This window comes from Schistocerca serialis, chromosome 8, assembly GCF_023864345.2.
Source record: "Schistocerca serialis cubense isolate TAMUIC-IGC-003099 chromosome 8, iqSchSeri2.2, whole genome shotgun sequence".
Classification (NCBI taxonomy): Eukaryota; Metazoa; Arthropoda; class Insecta; order Orthoptera; family Acrididae; genus Schistocerca; species Schistocerca serialis.
In genome coordinates, this window is record NC_064645.1 from 525,908,767 (window position 1) to 525,928,923 (window position 20,157).

A 20,157-nucleotide genomic window follows, 5' to 3' on the forward strand; every position below is an offset into this window, starting at 1 on the left:
ACTTTCGGAAAACCATCATCCACACAATTCCGAAGACGATAAGAGCTGACAAGTACGAGAATTATCGCACAATCAGATTCACAACTCATGCATCCAAGTTGCTTACAAGAATAATACAGAAGAATGGAAAAGAAAATTGAGGAGGCGCTAGATGACGATCAGTTTGGCTTTAGAAAAGGTAAAGGCACGACAGAGGCAATTCTGACGTGGCGGTTAATAATGGAAGCAAGTCTAAAGAAAAATCAAGACACATTCATAGGATCTGTCGACCTGGAAAAAGTGTTCGCCGCTGTAAAATGGTGCAAGATGTTATAAATTCTGAAAAAAGTAGGGGTCAGTTATGGGGAGAGACGGGTCGTATACAATATGTACAACAGCCAAGACGGAATAATAAGAGTAGAGGATTAAGAACGAAGTGATCGTGTTAAAAAGGGTGTAAGACAAGGATGTAACCTTTCTTCTCTACTGTTCAAAGCGAACATCGAGAAAGCAATGTCGGAAACAAAAAATAGGTTCAAGAGTGGAATTAAAATTCATGGTGAAAGTATATCAGTGATGCGATTGGCTGATGACATTGCTATCTTGAATGAAAGTGAAGAAGAATTACATGATCTGCTGAACGGAATAAGCATTGTAATGAATACAGAGTATGGATTGAGAGTAAATCGAAGAAAGGCGAAGGTAATGAAAAGTAATAGAAATGAGAACAGCGACAAACTTAACATCAGGATTGACGGTAACTAAGTAGATAAAGTTAAGGAATTCTGCTACCTAGGCAGTAAAATAGAACCAATGACGTACGGAGCAAGGAGGACAACAAAAGCAGACTAGCAATGGCAGGAAGGGCATTCCTGGCCAAGAGAAGTCTACTAATATCAAACGTCGGCCTTAATTTGAGGAGGAAATTTCTGAGAATGTAGGTCTGGAGTACAGCATTGTATGATAGTGAAACATGGACTGTAGGGAAACCAGAACAGAAGAGAATCGAAGAGTTTGAGATGTGGCGCTACAGACGAATGTTGAAAATTAGGTGGACTGATAAGGTAAGGAATGGGTAGTTTCTGCACAGAATAGGAGAGGTAAGGAACATGTGGAAAACACTGATACGGAGAAGGGACAGGATGATAGCACATCTGTTAAGAGATCAGGAACGATTACCATGGTACTAGAGGGAGCTACAGAGGGCAAAAACTGTAGAGGAGGACAGAGATTGGACTACATCCAGCAAATAACTGAGGACATAGGTTGCAAGTGCTACTCTAAGATGAGGTTAACACAGGAGAGGTATTCGTGGCGGTCCGAATCAAACCAGTATCCATGTTGGGATACGACACATATCACGAATATGGAACATGGGATGTTGAAAATTACAAAAACTATGCACAAAATAACATACGAATTGCGGCAGTATTTCCAGAAACGGCGGAAAATCTAAACGAATATTTGAGACATATAAAATCATTCAACGACACCAGACTCAGACGTAGCACACCAGCTGATGGAGAGCACTTTCCGAACCAATGGGTGGGCCGCCTGCCACACTCTGAGTCACCGGCCTGTGATTGAGGCTGACGCAGCAATCTTCAGCAGTCCTGAGTCTGCATCTGGATTCAGCAGATCCCACTCCAGCTGCGGAGCACCAGCCGCCGCGGAAGACACGACAACAAAATGTATTCTGAGGTATAAAAGAAATGATATTGAATCTTTTTTTATTGCGCCTGATGACGTCGCACACGTTTCTCGGGCCCTATCCTGATGACACAGTAGGGGTTTCCAGACCCGGAGTTTTTCATTAAGAGAAGTAACACACATCTTTATTACCAAACTGCAACATTAATAGATTTACATATTTCTCGTATGTAGTGGTAGATCTCAAAAATCTTCGTGTTCGCCGGCCACTGTGGCCGAGCGGCTCTAGGTACTTCAGTCCAGAACCGCGCTGCTGCTACTGTCGCTAGTTCGAATCCTGCCTTTGGCATGGATGTGTGTGACGTCCTTAGATTAGTTAGGTTTAAGTATTTCTAAGTCTAGGGGACTGATGACCTCAGATGTTAACACCCATAGTGCTTAAAGCCAACAATTCATACTCTGATTACTAAACGCCGTACACGTTTATAGAGACGTCTTCGTTCTGTTTTCTGGGAAATGTTACATTTTTCAACTCTGGAAGTAGCAATATGTTGGTAAAGTTTAATTTCTTTTCATATTATCAATATCTAGAATTAGAATGTGCATCCATATTTACAGGATATAATGTGCTAGAACTGACCACTTAAAACAAGTGTTCTCCTTTGAGTTAATGCTCATTACTGAGGTTTAATTTGGTGTTACTTCTGGTACTTTCGTGTATACTCTAGCATGAAATCCCTATCTTCATCATTGTTAACTTGCAATTAGACTATTTCCATCAATGCCGAACAGGAATCGCTAGACTGAAAAGTTTCAAGGTGTTTTATCACCTTATCAATGATATTATTCGAGTACAATCATTACTAATTTTGGCCGGTATTATTCTCGCATTCTTTGTGTTTAAGTAGATCTGTTTTTCCTTGTGTGACTGGGGCGACCGAATATAGTATACCAATAAAACATTGAACGTAAGATGTTGATAAATTAGATGAACTCAGTTCTTGAAAGTGTGCAAACATGCTTCCAAGAAATGTCTAGTCTCGATGGACCTAAACCTCTTATCTATCGCGCCAGTATATATTCGCCTTACCTCGATGTGGAGGAGGAGTGTACTTGATCAGAGATTTTCTGCTGCTGTTTGCGGGTTCTCAGCTGCTTCCAGATGCTGTAACATTGAATGAAAAGAAAATTTCTGAGTTGTATTTCTAGATATGAAACATGTATTGCAAGTATTTTAGTGATAGACTGGAAAACAGATTGGCCGTACTTGTCGAATTTTCACTCTGTTCTCTCACTCCAACCGCTTAGAGAATCTCCACACACTGAATGGAAGAAAGACCATGTCCGTTTCCCATTCATAATATGAAGTATCTATTAAAATGTTTGAATGATGGACTGCATAAAAAAGACATAAATTTTTTTCTAGACAATTGCTGTACATGTTGAATTTGTACAGGCAAATGACTGCTTCTCACTGCAACTGATGTTGACAGCTAAGGTATCATAAATGTCTTTCTTGAGTTTCAAGTTGAGAGATTTCCTCTCAGAGAAATTTGTTATCTTGTGTGTGAGTTATATATGAATTCCCGCTGAATCAGATTCTGTACATGCACATTACTTGAAATTTCGAGTTTCCCACCTATCGTCTTTTGATATGCGAGTTCTTCTTTTCCTATTCCCCTTACCAAGAAACAAAATCTCAAAGCAAGTATGCACTTTTTTCTTTTTACTTCGGTTTGAAGGATGAAACGTACTGCGTTAAATTTGAAAAGAATAGTAATTTATTTGTATTATCGGCAGAAATCTGAAGATATTTTATTGTGCCCTGCAACTACTGCTTTCAAATATTTCGATCATCATCATAGGCTGCATTGTATTTATTGCATGAACTGTTAATCAGCTGCTGAATGCTTTAAATGCCGTGACGTCCTACATTAAAAGTAAATGTGTCCTAGTTGCTTTGAACACCTGCAGTTTTTACGTGTAGTACGAAATTAGGTATTCAATTAACATACCGGTATTGCTGTGTAGCGAGTATTTATCACAATAACAAGAGTTAGAAGTCGGTCACCAACTGCATTTATACATTGAACAAACAGACTTTACGTTAAAACCACATGTGCCAAATGCTGTGATAGCAAGAAAAGACGCTATAGAACCTATACAATAAAGTATTTCGTGATACACGGAAAAATATGAGCCTTAAAAGCAAATACGCCAACGGCCTTGCCGCAGTGGTAACGCCGGTTCCCTTCAGATCACCGAAGTTAAGCGCTGTCAGGCTGGGCTAGCACTTCGATGGGTGACCATCCGGTCTGCCGAGAACTGTTGGCAAGGGGGTGCACTCACCCCTTGTGAGGCAAACTGAGGAGCTGCTTGACTGAGAAGTAGCGGCTCCGATCTCGTAAACTGACATACGGGCGGGTGAGTGGTGTGCTGACCACATGCCGCTCCACATCCGCATCCAGTGACGCCTGTGGATGAGGATGACACGGCGGCGGGTCGGAACCGTTGCGCCTTCCAAGGCCTGTTCGGACGGAGTTAGTTTTTTAAAAGCAAATATGACACTTTCAATTCTGATAAGCTTTCACTGTAGGGCACTATGGCACTCAAGGCATCCAACAGCTGATTGACAGTTCGCCCCGTAAATATACGAGTAATACAGCCATCTGATGATCTAAATATTTGAAAGTGGCACCCGCAGGATACGATAAAATATCGTCAGACTCTGAAGGCAGCCCCATGTAGCCATTCTTCTCTGCCCCTCGCCATCTGTACCATTTGGCCGTACTTGCGGCAGTTCAGTCTACTGATAACACTTTGTAATAGCTATATTCTGAGACTGCCTATTCATTTTTTTCCAGAGTTTTTCCTTCCAAGGTGATTGTGTCAAAGAAAAATATCACGAAGTTATAGGCTGGAAGTTGTTCTTATACACAACTAAAGACGCTACGCGATAGCAATGTTACATGTCAACAAACCTAAGATAAAAATGCTTGTCTATGAAGATGTTACTAGAAAATATCTTGTTACATTTGCAGACATAAACGTTCAGAAGATACCACAATGTTAAATACTGAAATATACAGGGTGTTCCGTAAGAGCATGCAAAAATTTAACAGTACATAGAGAATGCTCCACTGAAATATTTGAGGTAGGGAACCTGGAGTTGGAGAGGCCATCTTAAGGAGATAACAGGAATAAAATCACGGTACTGTGTACCTTTTTTTTAAAATTAGTTACAGTTACCTGCAAATACCACCATTGACACAATGAACATACCATCGGTACTGTACCTCATAAAATGTGCTGAAACTGATGGCCATCAATCTCAGTGCAAACATGACATCGACGAACAACATTGTGACACACCCTGATTAATATCCCTGCTGTGTTTCGAATCACATCACAGGCAGCTACAATTATGGCCTCTAATTCCATCTCCGTATTCACTGGGGCCTTATGCGGAAGTGATTTTAGATATCCCCACTGGAGAAAATGAAGGGGATTCAGGTCAGGTGACCTCACAGGACACGGAATAGGACCTCCGTTTCCAATCCAACGACTAGGAAATATTTCCTGGTAATCAGGCTCATCCTCCTCGTTTTTTTGCAGGAAATAAAGAATGGACATGCAAAGGAACAGCGTAGTACTTGTAAACGTCTACGCATGTTTCTTCTAAATAAGCTGGAAAACAACAATGCTAGACAAAGAGGTGGACAAGTTTACTTCCGTATCTCATTAAGCTGTCATCTCCGGCTTTAGGTTCCTTACTTCAAGTTGTTCAGTGGAGCATTCTCTATGTTCTGTTCCATTTCTGCAAGCACTTACAGGAACACCCTGTACACATTCCTGTTAATTTCAGAATATAATTAGCAGTATCCGCTGTGTGCAAACTTATTATGAATTTACCAGAAGTTCATCAATAATATTCAGTTTTTTTTGTTCTTTGGGGCCCGCAGTGCAAAATATGTCTTTTAACGACATGATTATTTATGAATAATAGCCAGCTACACTGCTATGTAAATTGTTTGTGTCTTATCTCATTCACAATGAGCCCATTTTGGCAAATTGCCGTCGTCAGGTGCTCTGTAAATACATAGACAAGCGATGGTCGTAATATAAAGGGTTTGTAACTATGATCTGAAAATTTATAATATATTATTAGGTGTTTTACCTTCACGTTGCTGTCATATGCTATCTATTTTGGAATTATTACTTTCTCCCAGGTGTACAGTGGGGCTGTATATCGGATGTTACTTGTTTTCCATATATGCTACGCTTCTGGCAACTGTGGGATGGGATCTGGCTGGTCGTGACAGTGTGGGCTTACTTTAAATATCTTGTTAACAATCATACGCTGAGGTGATGAAAGTCATGTGATACATTACCGTGCCGGACCTTCTTTTGCCCGACGTGGCACGCATTCAACAAGTCGTTGGAAGTCCCCTGCACAAATATTGAGCCTTGCTGCGTCTATAGCCATCCATAATTGCGAAAGAGTTGCCATTGTTGGATTTTGTGCACGAACTGTTCTCTTCATTACCTCCCATAAGTGTTAGACACGATTCATGTCGGACGATGTGGGAGGCCAAATGATTTGCTCGAATTGTCCACAATGTTGATCACACCAATTGTCAGCACCTGTGGTCAGGTGACGGGGTACATTGTCACCCATAGAAATTCCATCGTTGTTCGGGAACAAGAAGTCCATGAATGGTTTCAAATGGTCTCCACGTAGCCGAACATGACCATTGGCTGTTAATGATCGGTTTAGTTTGACCAGAGGAGCCAGTCCAATCCATGTAAACTAACCATTAAGAAGGCACCAAAAGCTTGCACTGTGCCCTGTTGAAAACTTGGGTTCGTGCTATGTGGGGCCTGGGCCACACACGAATCCTACCATCAGCTCTTAGCAAATCAGATAGGGACTTATAATACTATGCCATGCTTTTCCAGTCGCCTAGGGTCCAACCAATATGGCCACGAAGCGATATCGTGCTTTCAGCAAAGGCACTCGTGTCAGTCGTCTGCTGCCATAGCCCAGTAACGCGCAGGCCACGGTGGCCGAGCTGTTCTGGGCGCTTCATTCCGGAACCGCGCGACTGGTACGGTCACAGGTTCGAATCCTGCCTCGGCCATGGATGTTTCTGATGTTCTTAGGTTGGTTAGGTTTAAGTAGTTCTAAGTTCCTGGGGACTGATGATCTCAGATGTTAAGTCCCATAGTGCTCAGAGCCATTTGAACCATTTGAACCCGGTAACGCAAAATTTCGCCACACTGTCCAACAGATACGTGCGTCGTACATTCCACATTGATTTCTGCGCAGTGTTAAGTGTCTGCTAGCACTGACAACACTATGCAAACGCCGCTGCTCTCGGTTGTTAAGTGAAAGCCATCGTCCACTGCATTGTCTGTAGCGAGAGGAACTGCCTGAAATTTGGTATTCTCCGCCGACCTTGAAGCTGTGCATCTCGAAATGTTGAATTCCCTAACGACTTCCGTAATGGAATCTCCCAAGCATCTAGCTCCAAATGTCATTCCCCGTTCAAAGTCTGTTAATTATCGTCGGGTGGTCAAATTCACGTCGGAAATCTTTTCATGGTAATCACCTAAGTACAAAAGACAGCTCCGATAATGCACTGCTCTTTTATACCTTGTGTACACGATACTACTCCCATCTGCATACGTGCATATCGATATCTCATGACTTTTGTCACCTCAGTGTGTAACATGGAACTGCATACGATAACAGCCCTTGCACATAATCACAAGAATCTTCAACCTATAATTCCAGAAATATAAAATATTCCACACAGATATAGACGTGGTAAAACTTCTCACTTAAAATGGACACTGTAACATAACATAATAACAAAGAAATTCATTGGGAATAAATCGAAATATTTTTAGATATACCTGTAACTCAGGCGAAGTGATATTACAAGTGGGCACCAGCAGAGCAGAAGCAGTATCAGTCCCCAGTAGTTTAACAGACGGACGCAATGAATCAAATCGAATAATCGAGGCAAACAACTGCCACAGAAATATCTACCCCATAAGACCATCGACTTCCAGTGTATGCCAAACCAGTGCTAACAGACGACACAACTACAGACAGCTAACTACCACAAAGAGCATTAAAAACACAGTAAAGACGAAATTACTATTATTGTACAGTGATGAAATCACAAACTCTCCGTGGGCACAATAATCAGAAAACAATAAAATGTAACGCTCTCAAGCTCCACGGCCGCCGGCCATGTGGCCGAGCGGTTCTAGCTGCTTCAGTCTGGAACCGCGTGACCGCGACGATCGCAGGTTCGAATCCTGCCTCGGGCATGAATATGTTGATGCCCTTAGGTTAGTTAGGTTTAAGAAGTTCTGACTTCTAGGCAACTGATGACCTCAGATGTTAAGTCCAATAGTGCTCAGAGCTATTTGAACCATTCGGGCGATGTATCAGCCATCTGTATTAGCTTAGTTACCAGGCAGTGATTGGCACAGTGGAAAAAGTACGGAACGATAGTTCGAGGGACGCAAGGTCGAGTCTTTCTAGGATAATTTTGTTTCTGTTTTCAATTTCACATCATATACACTCAAATAAATCGAAATAGTGCTCAGTACAATGAGTTATAATACTTTCAAAGAAGCATACTAAGGAAAGGCGAACGAAAATTGGGAATTGCAAATAAATTTCCAAGGAAGAATTCGGCTTACAGTGTCCACGAGGAATCTGCAAATAACTTTCTGAAAATGGACAGCTACTAAAGTGTCCGATCAAACAAGTAAGTCGAGAATTTTCATTCGTTGACGTTAATCGAAGTACTTTTTTGACGACACGTACAATACAATACTTACGTTGGTATGTTCTCATTCCAGGTTTCCGATACTAATCGACTTCTAACTAAACCCTGGACCATCGAGGGGCAAAAGGTGTTCTCGTGACAGGATATGAACAATGCAACCCACTCGTATACAGGGCAGTGTATTACAATCCATTTATAGAAAATTATTACCAAAGTTTACGTACACATACAGTAGAATACTGGCTCTTCGGGACTTAGGATCAATAAACGGTGGATAAGTACCGGGGAAAATTTAGAAATGTCATTACTTCATTAAAATATGGAAAATGTGCAACATGCTTAAAGGAAAAAAATTGAGGGATTTTATGAATCTCTACGTGCAGGAGAACAAATTTCTTCCGTTAACTGACTCGTGAGGAGGACAAACAAATCCACGATTAACCCGAAGAGAAAATGGTTGAAATGGCTCTGAGCACTATGGGACTTCACATCTGAGGTCATCAGTCCCCTAGGACTTAGAACTACCTAAGGGGCTCCGGAAAGGCTCAAAATCATGAAAAGTTCAATTTTTACTTTTTTGCGTTTTCTGAATCTGCAGACTATTACCTTTTATTAGATATATAATTTATTCAATTCCGAAGACTACAACTATTTTTAAATTTTTTTTGAAATGTGTTCTACATGGGCGTGATCCACTGTGGCGCTTTTAAACTCCTGTCAAATTGTGTTATTATTAACGTCCGTGTTCATCAGCTACATTTTAGTGATGTGAGATAAAGTATGTGTTGTGGCTAACCTGTGATGGTTCAATATATATCGCTGGTGTGATTGTCGATTGTTTCATGTTTATTTACTCTGTCGTTATCTCGAAAATATTCGTAATTAATTCTGTTTCTTGAGTCTCTGTTTTGTTGAAGTATAATAATGAGTAAAAATAAAGTTATTAGAAATCCTCTGAAGGCTTTTAAGAAAAGGAGAAATGTTTGAAAGCCAAAGGTATGTGTTATTACTGTAAACAATAAAGACGATAACCAAGTGAGTGAACCTAAACTCTCAAGTACACCTGCCCATAGCAGTCAAAGTGGAAAAGAAAATACTTCACAGAAGAAGCTTGGTTTAATGAGTGAAAACTATGAAAGTTTTAAGGGCGAATCGGATGTGAATGAAACATTTGAGCCGTGCGGTTCTAAGCGCGTCAGTTTGGAACCGCGTGCCGCTACGGTCGCAGGTTCGAATCCTGCCTCGGGCATGGATGTGTGTGATGTCCTTAGGTTAGTTAGTTTTAAGTAGTTCTAAGTTCTAGGGGACTGATGACCTCAGTAGTTAAGTCCCATAGTGCTCAGAGCCATTTGAACCATTTTTTTGAAACATTTGATATGTCGGTTCTCAAAGGAATTTTTCAAACTGTGTAAGATGTATTCATTGTAGTGAAGTTGGTCTGGAACTCTCCATAATAAAGCACGTAGGACTTGCTAGTGAAATACAACTGAAATGTGATAAGTGTTCATACATGAACACCTTTTGGAACAGTGTTGCAGTAACTGCAACTGAAGAAAATGGTAGCAAAATCTACGAACATATTAGATCTGTTTATTCCTTGCGTTCAGTTGGTAAGGGTGCTACTGCAGGTGCAATTTTCTGTGGCATCATGAATCTTCCAAATCCCCCCACCAAGTTTACGACCTATAATAAATTAATAGGATCTAAAGTAGAAGATGTCTGTATAGAATCTACGAAGAACGCTGTGGAAGAGGCAGTAATGGAAAATAATGGTAACAGAGATTTGACTGCAGCGTTCGATGGTACCTGGCATAAACTGGGACACACATCTCTTCATGGTGTAGTATCTGCCACCAATATGTATACAGGGAAAGTTTTAGATGTAGCAGTAATATCAAAGTATTGTAGATGTCCACAAAAATATAAAGGTACACATGAAAATAATTGCAAAGCTAACTATAGTGGCAGTAGTGGAGGAATGGAAGTGGCTGGTGTTGCCAGTATATTCCAGCGTTCTGAGGCGTGTGATAAAGTGCGATATGTTAATTACCTTGGTGACGGTGACTCTAAAAGTTTCAAACATGTTCAAGGACTGAAGCCCTATGGTGATGATGATGTAGTGGAAATTTGAGTGTATTGGACACGTACAGAAGCGAATGGGAACAAGACTTCGGCGACTGAAAGCTTCGTACAAAAAACAAAAACTCAGTGATGGTAAAGGGTTGGGTGGGAAGGGAAGGTTAACTGACAGTGTAATTAACAAAATACAGAACTATTATGGAATGGCTATTAGGCAAAATACACAAAGTGTCGACGAAATGAAGAAGGCTGTTTGGGCTCTTTTTTTTTCATACTTCTTCAACCGATGAAAATCCCCAACATAGCTTGTGTCCCAAAGAAGAAGACAGTTGGTATAAATATAACAAAGGATTGCTAACTGATGAACTGTACACTCATAAGCATAGTCTGCCTCATGCAATAATGGAGGTGATAAAACCTATTTTCAGAGACTTAGCAGCACCTGAACTGTTGAAAAAGTGTATTCACGGAAAAACTCAAAACCCCAATGAAAGTCTAAGTAGTGTTATATGGTCGAGAATCCCCAAGACTGTATTTATTGGAATAGGAACACTTCACTTTGGTGTGTATGATGCTGTTGCGACTTTCAATGATGGCAACATTGCAAGGTGCAAGGTATTTAGAAATATGCGAATGAAGATAGGTTCTAACATGGTACGAGCGATGCTTGCTTTAGACAAGGAACGCCTTCCGGCTGCAGACAGGGCTGTAAAGATTCTAGAAATACGAGCAAGAGTAAACAGGAGGAGGAACAAGAGGAAGCTGGAGGAGGAGTTTGCAGAGGATGAAGATAATCCATCCTATGAACCTGGAATGCACTAAAAAGTTAATCCGATCTTTGTCGCTCGATTCCCAAAACTTTTATTTTCTCATACTTATTACATGTTTTCTAAGGATCTTCCAAACATATTTGTTTCAAACTTTCAGTAAATGTTACACAGTACCTTCTGCATAATTTAACACCGCCTTTTTCCAAAAAACTGTATATTTTTCAATATATAAATAAAAAATTGCAAAAAAAATGTTGTGAATTTTCATTACATTTGAAAAAAAATCATCTTTAATAACTGAACTAAAATTTTGTAAAATACCTGTGTTAAGTTGTACCCCATATTCCAATAAATAATCTGAAGAAAGTTCAACTTCCTACCTCAGATACTTTGTGAGGAAAGATGAAATTTATAAGCGTTATTTTAACATTGCAAGTATAGGGCGTTCCGGAGCCCCTTAAACCTAACTAACCTAAGGACATCATACACATCCATGCCCGAGGCAGGATTCGAACCTGCGACTGTTGCGGTCGTGCGGTTCCCGACTGACGCGCCTAGAACCGATCGGCGACTGCGGCCGGCAACCCGAAGAGATTTTTCAGGATGAAGAAATGTTACCATCTTGTAGTATTAGAAAAATGCACTCTGCTAGTGCACCCAGTGATAACTGTTTTTATTGTCAGGTAACGAATTTGATTAAACAGCTTCAAAACTGCCCATATTTTATCGAGTGAAAGAAATCGTATCTCGGTAAGACCGCATCAAAATACATTGTACTGTACATCACCAGCTATCCTCGCCACTGTTTGGCAATAAGATGTATTACGCCTGTTTTTCTGACAATTGTACGAGAGAGAACCAATTAAGTGTGTAAACGAAGTTATTTCTTGTATAGAAACCTTAAAATAGCCAGGTTCTTGTCAAAATGCGGCGTTTACAACAAGCTGTGAAAATTACTATTCCCCTATTTTTCCGATGAAGAAACACCCCAGCACCTGTAAATCATCAGCTGTAAAATAATAAAAGTCTCTAATTTTGTCTGCAAAGTTTTCGAGATCGTCTTACTATCTCTTCCTGAAAGATTACGTGCAATCCAAAATTTATCTTCAACTTCATTTCTATGCCTTTTATGAAAATATTAATAAATGCCGTAGAATGAGCGTTATTTCGAATTGTTTACCGAGTAAGTACCGTAAGAACTGAAAAAAAGATTACGCAGGAGAACTGCTCAGCAGCTATCTAGAAAATAAATGGCTCTGAGCACTATGGGACTTAACATCTGAGGTCATCAGTTCCCTAGAACTTAGAACTACTTGAACCCAACTAACGTAAGGACATCACACACATCCATGCCCGAGGCAGGATTCGAACTTGCGACCGTAGCGGTCGCGCAGTTCCAGACTGAAGCGCCTAGAACCGCTTGGCCACTGCGGCCGTCTGTCTAGAAAATACGTTGACATAAATAGCTCATACCTTCTCCATTCTGAGCCAAAAATGCTGTTATTTCCCAAACGCTTGGCCATCTGGACCTCCCATTTGTCACTTACATATCTGGCCAAGCCTTAAGCACGCCATTAATTTTGACGAAACTGGTGATGAAGAGAAGTACAGTCCCTTTCTCAATAGTACCTGACGGACCGAGAAGAGAAGCAGTAGCCATATTCCGCTTGGGGAAAGCACGTTACTGTTTGACCACCCAACCGCATGAGGTCTCCATCCTGTCGTCTTCAGAATATGTTCTATGTCAGAACTGTTCGACTGTTAACATAGAACATTTAAGAGAGCGTAAAAAAAATTAAGTGACTGTAATTCAGATGTAGAAATTCTGTATTAGGAAGCAAAAGGGTGGATGACGATACCTCATCAGAATACTGAAACAACAATAATAATTTTGGCCGGCCGGTATGGCGGAGCGGTTCTAGGCGCTTCAGTCTGGAACCGTGCGACCGCTATGGTCGCAGGTTCGAATCCTGCCTCGGGCATGGATGTGTGTGATGTCCTTAGGTTGGTTAAGTTTAAGTAGTTCTAAGTTCTAGTGGACTGATGACTTCAGATGTTATGTCCCATAGTGCTCAGAGCCGTTTGAGCTAATAATAATAATATATACACATTCATTTAAAGTTATTACACCTTATTATAGTTTGACAACACTTTACAGTGAACTCTCGATGCCTTCCTGTCTTACGAGTTATGCAAGTGGAACAATTCACGCGGTCTCAGCCTATTTGCTACGCTGCATGTCATGGCAAGCTGCCTGCTAGATTCAGAGTAAGAAACTACTGGAAGCCTCACGTCCCAGGCAATCTGGCTGCAGCTACGCTCTTAATGAGGTAATTAGGAACAGAGTTGCTGAAGCAAGAAATGCTAACAGATTAAATGACATTATGCAGGGAGTTGGAGATTGTGGAGAAGCAGCTTCCCTGTTAGCAGGTAAAACAATGCCTGAGCAAACTGTAATTCTTCGTGCAACAAAACCTTCGACAACGCTACATGGTAGGACGTGCGAGTGGTCGGCCGCGTAAGGCTTCATTCACGGGATGAGTATAGAGTAATCAGTAGATATTAAATAAGGTGACAAGTTTGGGACCTTCTGATGAGGAACAAAGTGCTATTACCCGTAATTTGGGTATCTATTTCATTTACAAATACCAAAAAATTCCACCACGAATTAAAGCGTCATATCAATTACAGAGAGTAGAGAAAGAGTATGATAATTGCCTGCGTAGAGAGGAACCGTCGTTTTGAGAGGAATTAGTAATTTGTGCAAGATAGCGGCGGCCGTTAAAAAGATCCAGTCTTGAACTGAGCGTCTTTTTGTCCATGAGACGCAAGCAAATACAGGAAAGCCCTCCATTCTGACGGTTCAAGCGGTGACAGGGCAGGCAACATGTGGAGCAGAAAGGAAGCTACCAGGTGCGCCCAGTAAGTTGGCACCGACCTACTTTTTCAATGCGTAGGTGTAGTGTAAAACGCTAGGCAGCTAACAAAACTTCTGACTGATGATGCACTGTCGCTTTCTGAAAGAGCTTCTCGGAAGGACCGTCAGCTGCCGGTTCTTCCGAAACCACGTTTTTACTATCGCACTCACCGCCATTCTGCTGTAAAGTTTAACTGTTCATTACTTTGGAGAGAGTTTAATAATGATCTTTGATTCGGTCGCCGTTCATTACTCTGCCGTTCACATGTATTTTGCAACACAATGGGAGAATATCAGCGCCAGGTATGCGGTAATTATCATTTATGTCTGAGGTCTGTAAAGACCCCCCCCCCCCCCCCCCCGTTCCTCCGACCGTCATTCTGCTGCCTGAACCTACGTATCATGTCCTTCATTTGTGTAGCCATCACGGGTCAGCATTCTCTGCCCAATGTGTTCTTCGTTAAGCTTGTGCAGTTGCAGTTCACTGCTGGATCTATATGTAGTCTTTGTAATGGTGCAAATGTCAGTGTAGGCTCTCGTCGGTTAAATATTACTCTGTTTAATTACCATTTCAGAATCCATTTATGTATTATTGTACCGTGAGTTTTCTTCAAAGAATATTCTTAAAAATTTATTTTACACTCCTGGAAATGGAAAAAAGAACACATTGACACTGGTGTGTCAGACCCACCATACTTGCTCCGGGCACTGCGAGAGGGCTGTACAAGCAATGATCACACGCACGGCACAGCGGACACACCAGGAACCGCGGTGTTGGCCGTCGAATGGCGTTAGCTGCGCAGCATTTGTGCATCGCCGCCGTCAGTGTCAGCCAGTTTGCCGTGGCATACGGAGCTCCATCGCAGTCTTTAACACTGGTAGCATGCCGCGACTGCGTGGACGTGAACCGTATGTGCAGTTGACGGACTTTGAGCGAGGGCGTATAGTGGGCATGCGGGAGGCCGAGGGGACATACCGCCGAATTGCTCAACACGTGGGGAGTGAGGTCTCCACAGTACATCGATGTTGTCGCCAGTGGTCGGCGGAAGGTGCACGTGCCCGTCGACCTGGGACCGGACCGCAGCGCCGCACGGATGCACGCCAAGACCGTAGGATCCTACGCAGTGCCGTAGGGGACCGCACCGCCACTTCCCAGCAAATTAGGGACACCGTTGCTCCTGGGGTATCGGCGAGGACCATTCGCAACCGTCTCCATGAAGCTGGGCTACGGTCCCGCACACCGTTAGGCCGTCTTCCGCTCACGCCCCAACATCGTGCAGCCCGCCTCCAGTGGTGTCGCGACAGGCGTGAATGGAGGGACGAATGGAGACGTGTCGTCTTCAGCGATGAGAGTCGCTTCTGCCTTGGTGCCAATGATGGTCGTATGCTTGTTTGGCGCCGTGCAGGTGAGCGCCACAATCAGGACTGCATACGACCGAGGCACACAGGGCCAACACCCGGCATCATGGTGTGGGGAGCAATCTCCTACACTGGCCGTACACCACTGGTGATCGTCGAGCGGACACTGAATAGTGCACGGTACATCCAAACCGTCATCGAACCCATCGTTCTACCATTCCTAGACCGGCAAGGGAACTTGCTGTTCCAACAGGACAATGCACGTCCGCATGTATCCCGTGCCACCCAACGTGCTCTAGAAGGGTGTAAGTCAACTACCCTGGCCAGCAAGATCTCCGGATCTGGCCCTCATTGAGCATGTTTGGGACTGGATGAAGCGTCGTCTCACGCGGCGTCTGCACGTCCAGCACGAACGCTGGTCCAACTGAGGCGCCAGGTGGAAATGGCATGGCAAGCCGTTCCAGAGGACTACATCCAGCATCTCTACGATCGTCTCCATGGGAGAATAGCAGCCTGCATTGCTGCGAAAGGTGGATATACACTGTACTAGTGCCGACATTGTGCATGCTCTGTTGCCTGTGTATATGTGCCTGTGGTTCTGTCAGTGTGATCATGTGATGTATCTGACCCCAGGAATGTGTCAATAAAGTGTCCCCTTCCTGGGACAATGAATTCACGGTGTTCTTATTTCAATTTCCAGAAGTGTATTTACTAGCGATTCATCAAGAACATTAACACATTTAATGACACTATGTGAGCGTGGAAGTATTTGCCAGGGCGTAACTGATGAAATCAAAATGAAATTTCTTTTAACAAATGCGAATTTTATTCATAAAAGTTTTTCTTTAAACAGATTTAAAATTATAAGCTGAAAGCACCCTCTAAACATCAAGTTACAATTTATTCAGAGGCAGAAAGAAACCAATTTTTGAGTGTATGAGCTTTCGGGCTGAGAATCTTGCCGCGCCCTTTTGACACGGCCGTAGTCACGACCGCTCACAACGACCTCTGAAAGACTACACAAGTGCAAATCTGCAACGCACCAGACTATCTTAAAGTAAAAGTTTTAACAATTCACACAAGCACACAAACTATGCACCACGTAGGAGAGATGGAAATGGCACAAAACACTAAAATTAAGAGATTAACTTGCACTGACGGTGCAACTTGATTTTTAACTTCTAAGAAAAGTCGTACGGTGGAAAGGTGGCAACTTTATATACTCAAATGACCGTTACAATATAAGCCCATGCAATGCAATCTTACATAAAATTATACAAGATTGGCCAACCATGCTCAACAGTACACATATACCGCCTCTCAAGATGATAGGCAAGTTAAAAACATATTTCAGGAATTTGGCCATTACACTTCAAGCAATAAATTCGTTAACACACCGAGTCCGACAAACATGACAGAGGCAGCTATTAACGTACGGCAGATTGATAGAGAGATTACCGAACAACCCCAACCGCAGGTTGCTCTAACCTGCCCCTACTCCATAAGGGAAAATCGGACCCGAACCGCAGGTTGCTCTAACCTGCCCCTACTCCACAAGGGAAAATCGGACCACCCAATTCATAATTAACCACCTTCCCGCCGGTGGGCAAACGTAGAGGAATGGTGGGACGACCACAAAACAAGGCGGCTGAAGACCTCACCAAGAAACCAAGTAAATGAAACAGGATATCACCAATCACTTAACTTCTAATAAACTGCGATTTCTGGCGAAGACCTGGCGCGTCACCCCCAAAACGCTCTCCCGAACCGTCCGCTGCCAGCCATTTCAACGGACACAGGAAGGCGCGCCTATCTCCCGTCTGTCCGCCCTGGTAGCTGAGTGGTCAGCGTGACAGACTATCAATCCTAAGGGCCCGGGTTCGATTCCCGGCTGGGTCGGAAATTTTCTCCGCTCAGGGACTGGGTGTTGTGTTGTCCTAATCATCATCATTTCATCCCCATCGACGCGCAGGTCGCCGAAGTGGCGTTAACTCGAAAGACCTGCACCAGGCGAACGGTCTACCCGACGGGAGGCCATAGCCACACGACATTTCCAGTTTTATATCTCCCGTCTCACGGCGTATCAGCTCGCACCGGCCCGACCGATGTCTCCTGTTTCTCTCGTGTCGACCGCGAAGTCACTAACCCTCGCTATACGGCGCGGCTCAAGTTGAGTATTTGTTCTACGCATGATCGTCCTTTTCACAATACACCTTGGCATTCGCCTGATTTTTAATCCAGTCGAGGTTCTGCTGGGTTTAGCAGGGCTTTAAACAGAATTTTCTATGTTATTGACAATAAAGAAATTCCACGATAGTTGTTGGGGTCTCTTTTACTTCCTTTTTTTACAGATGATGTATGATTGCTGTCCTCCAATCTGTGGGGTTTTTTTCAGTTTTCCAGATTTCATTCTATAATTTCTTTAAGTTCTGCAATAAGATTTTCTCCCGAATTTTTCCATAATTCTGCGATGATTTGGCCTCCTCCTGATAATTTGTTATTTTTGAGTAACTGAAACATCTCTTTAATCTGCTGTAAACTTGGTGGCTTTGATTCTGGGTTTCTTTGTTTATGACAGAACTCAACTTTTCTGCAGGCTTTCCACAATTCGATAATTTAGAAAAACATTTTGCAAGAATTTCACATTTTTCGGTGTTAGTATGGGTAATTTTCCCGTGTTCATTTTTGAATTGGAGTGAGAGGAGAGTACTTTGTTGACTTTTGTTTGTGTACTTTGTACAAATTTCATCAATCTAAGAATAGTAAAAATAAATAAGCAGGAAAATAACCAATTTTAGGTATACCCATTTATGAACATCTTCTGGCAATCAAGATATTGACACCCTGCATAAACATTGCCTTAGTAATTGTATGTAGGCTGTTTAGGTTTTTATATTGGTAACGCCACATAGTGCTCTGTATGAAAATCACTGATTGTGCTATGTGCAGTCTGTGGATTGTTGGCATTGTTGGAATATTCGCTATTGTAGTGTTTGGCAGTTGCATGTGAACAGTGCATAGCGTTGTACAGTTGGAGGTGAGCCGCCAGCAGTGATGGATGTGGAGAGAGAGATGCCAGAGTTTGGCCGGCCGGGATGGCCGAGCGGTTCTAGGCGCTCAGTCCGGAACCGCGCGACTGCTACAGTCGCAGGTTCGAATCCTGCCTCGTGCATGGATGTGTGTGATGTCCTTAGGTTTGTTAGGTTTAAGTAGTTTTAAGTTCTAGGGGACTGATGACCACAGATGTTAAGTACCATACTGCTCAGAGCCATTTGAACCATTTTTAGATTCCAGAGTTTTGAGAGGTTACTATAAGCAGACTAGCTGGACGTGTGTCCACCAGAACAAGGAAATTTGTAAAGATGGATGTAATGAATTGCGCTGGAAAACCTCTTACGTAATTTGATTTTCAAACAGCTGAGCAAAACTGAATGTACTCAGACATTTCTCTCTTTACTTATTCTGATCATCACTAAACTGACACACAATATTTTTAGCGCAACTCAATCAGACTTTCAATAATCCCTACAAAAGAATGGCCCAGACTAACAATAACCTTTACCTTTCATGTATCACTTACCTCACAAATATCTTCGTTACTAGAAATACCGCAATACAGCGAGCGCCAATACTGCCAGGTAAATATAGGATTCTAACTACTGAATGCACTAACTACTGATAGGCATAGATAGTAAATGAAAAATTTTAATAGAGAACAAACAATGTATTCACCTTAATAATGTTCAAAAGTCATCATACATATATCTATCAATACATAACATCCACTATTACAAATTCCTTTTTCTGGTGGACATACGTCCAGGTCGTCTGCTTATAGTAACCTCTAAAAACTCTGGCATCTCTCTCTCCACATCTACCACTGTTGGCAGCTCACCTCCAACTGCACAACGCTACACACTGTTCACATCCAGCTGCGCAACACTACAATAGCGAATATTCCAACAAGCCGCCGACTGCACACAGCACAGTCACAGATTTTCGTACAGAGCACTCCGTGGTGTTACCAACATAAAAAACCTACTTACATAATCATATGAAGACCACACGGAAAGAAGGGGTTAAGTCCATTTTATAGATTTTTCAGGAGAGCAGTTATAAAGTTTAAAACGTTACAGCTTCATTGGTTATTGAAATGTGATTTTCTAATTTACACAGTACATTCAACAAACTTTTTTTAGGATTCCATAAAAGTAGAAAAAATGGTATTAAAAATCGGACCCTGTATGTCTTTGTATCTGAATGTTTCTTTTAATTTTTTTGTATAATGCACTAATTATATCGTAGAAGTCAGAATGTAATGAGATATTGGGCTGATACTTCACTATAAAACTTCTCTGCAACTCCCTTGAAAAAGATCTTTTCATCTTTGAGTCTATTCATTATTGTACAGAACGTTCATGACTAATCACACTATAGGAACAGTACTGTTTATCAATATTTTTTTTTATTTTCATTCAACTGAAGTAAATTATAATGATTAATAAACCCATGTCTCAACCTTTGTATCTTTAAATCACCTGGTATACAACTGCAAACAATTATTCAATAAATGGTTACAATGCATTCATTATAA

General features: G+C 42.0%; 1 pseudogene; it reads left to right on the forward strand.

The window, feature by feature from the left end:
* The first annotated feature begins 3,845 nt into the window (after window positions 1–3,845).
* Window positions 3,846–3,963, forward strand: LOC126417867 (5S ribosomal RNA; annotated as a pseudogene).
* The last annotated feature ends 16,194 nt before the right edge of the window (window positions 3,964–20,157 follow it).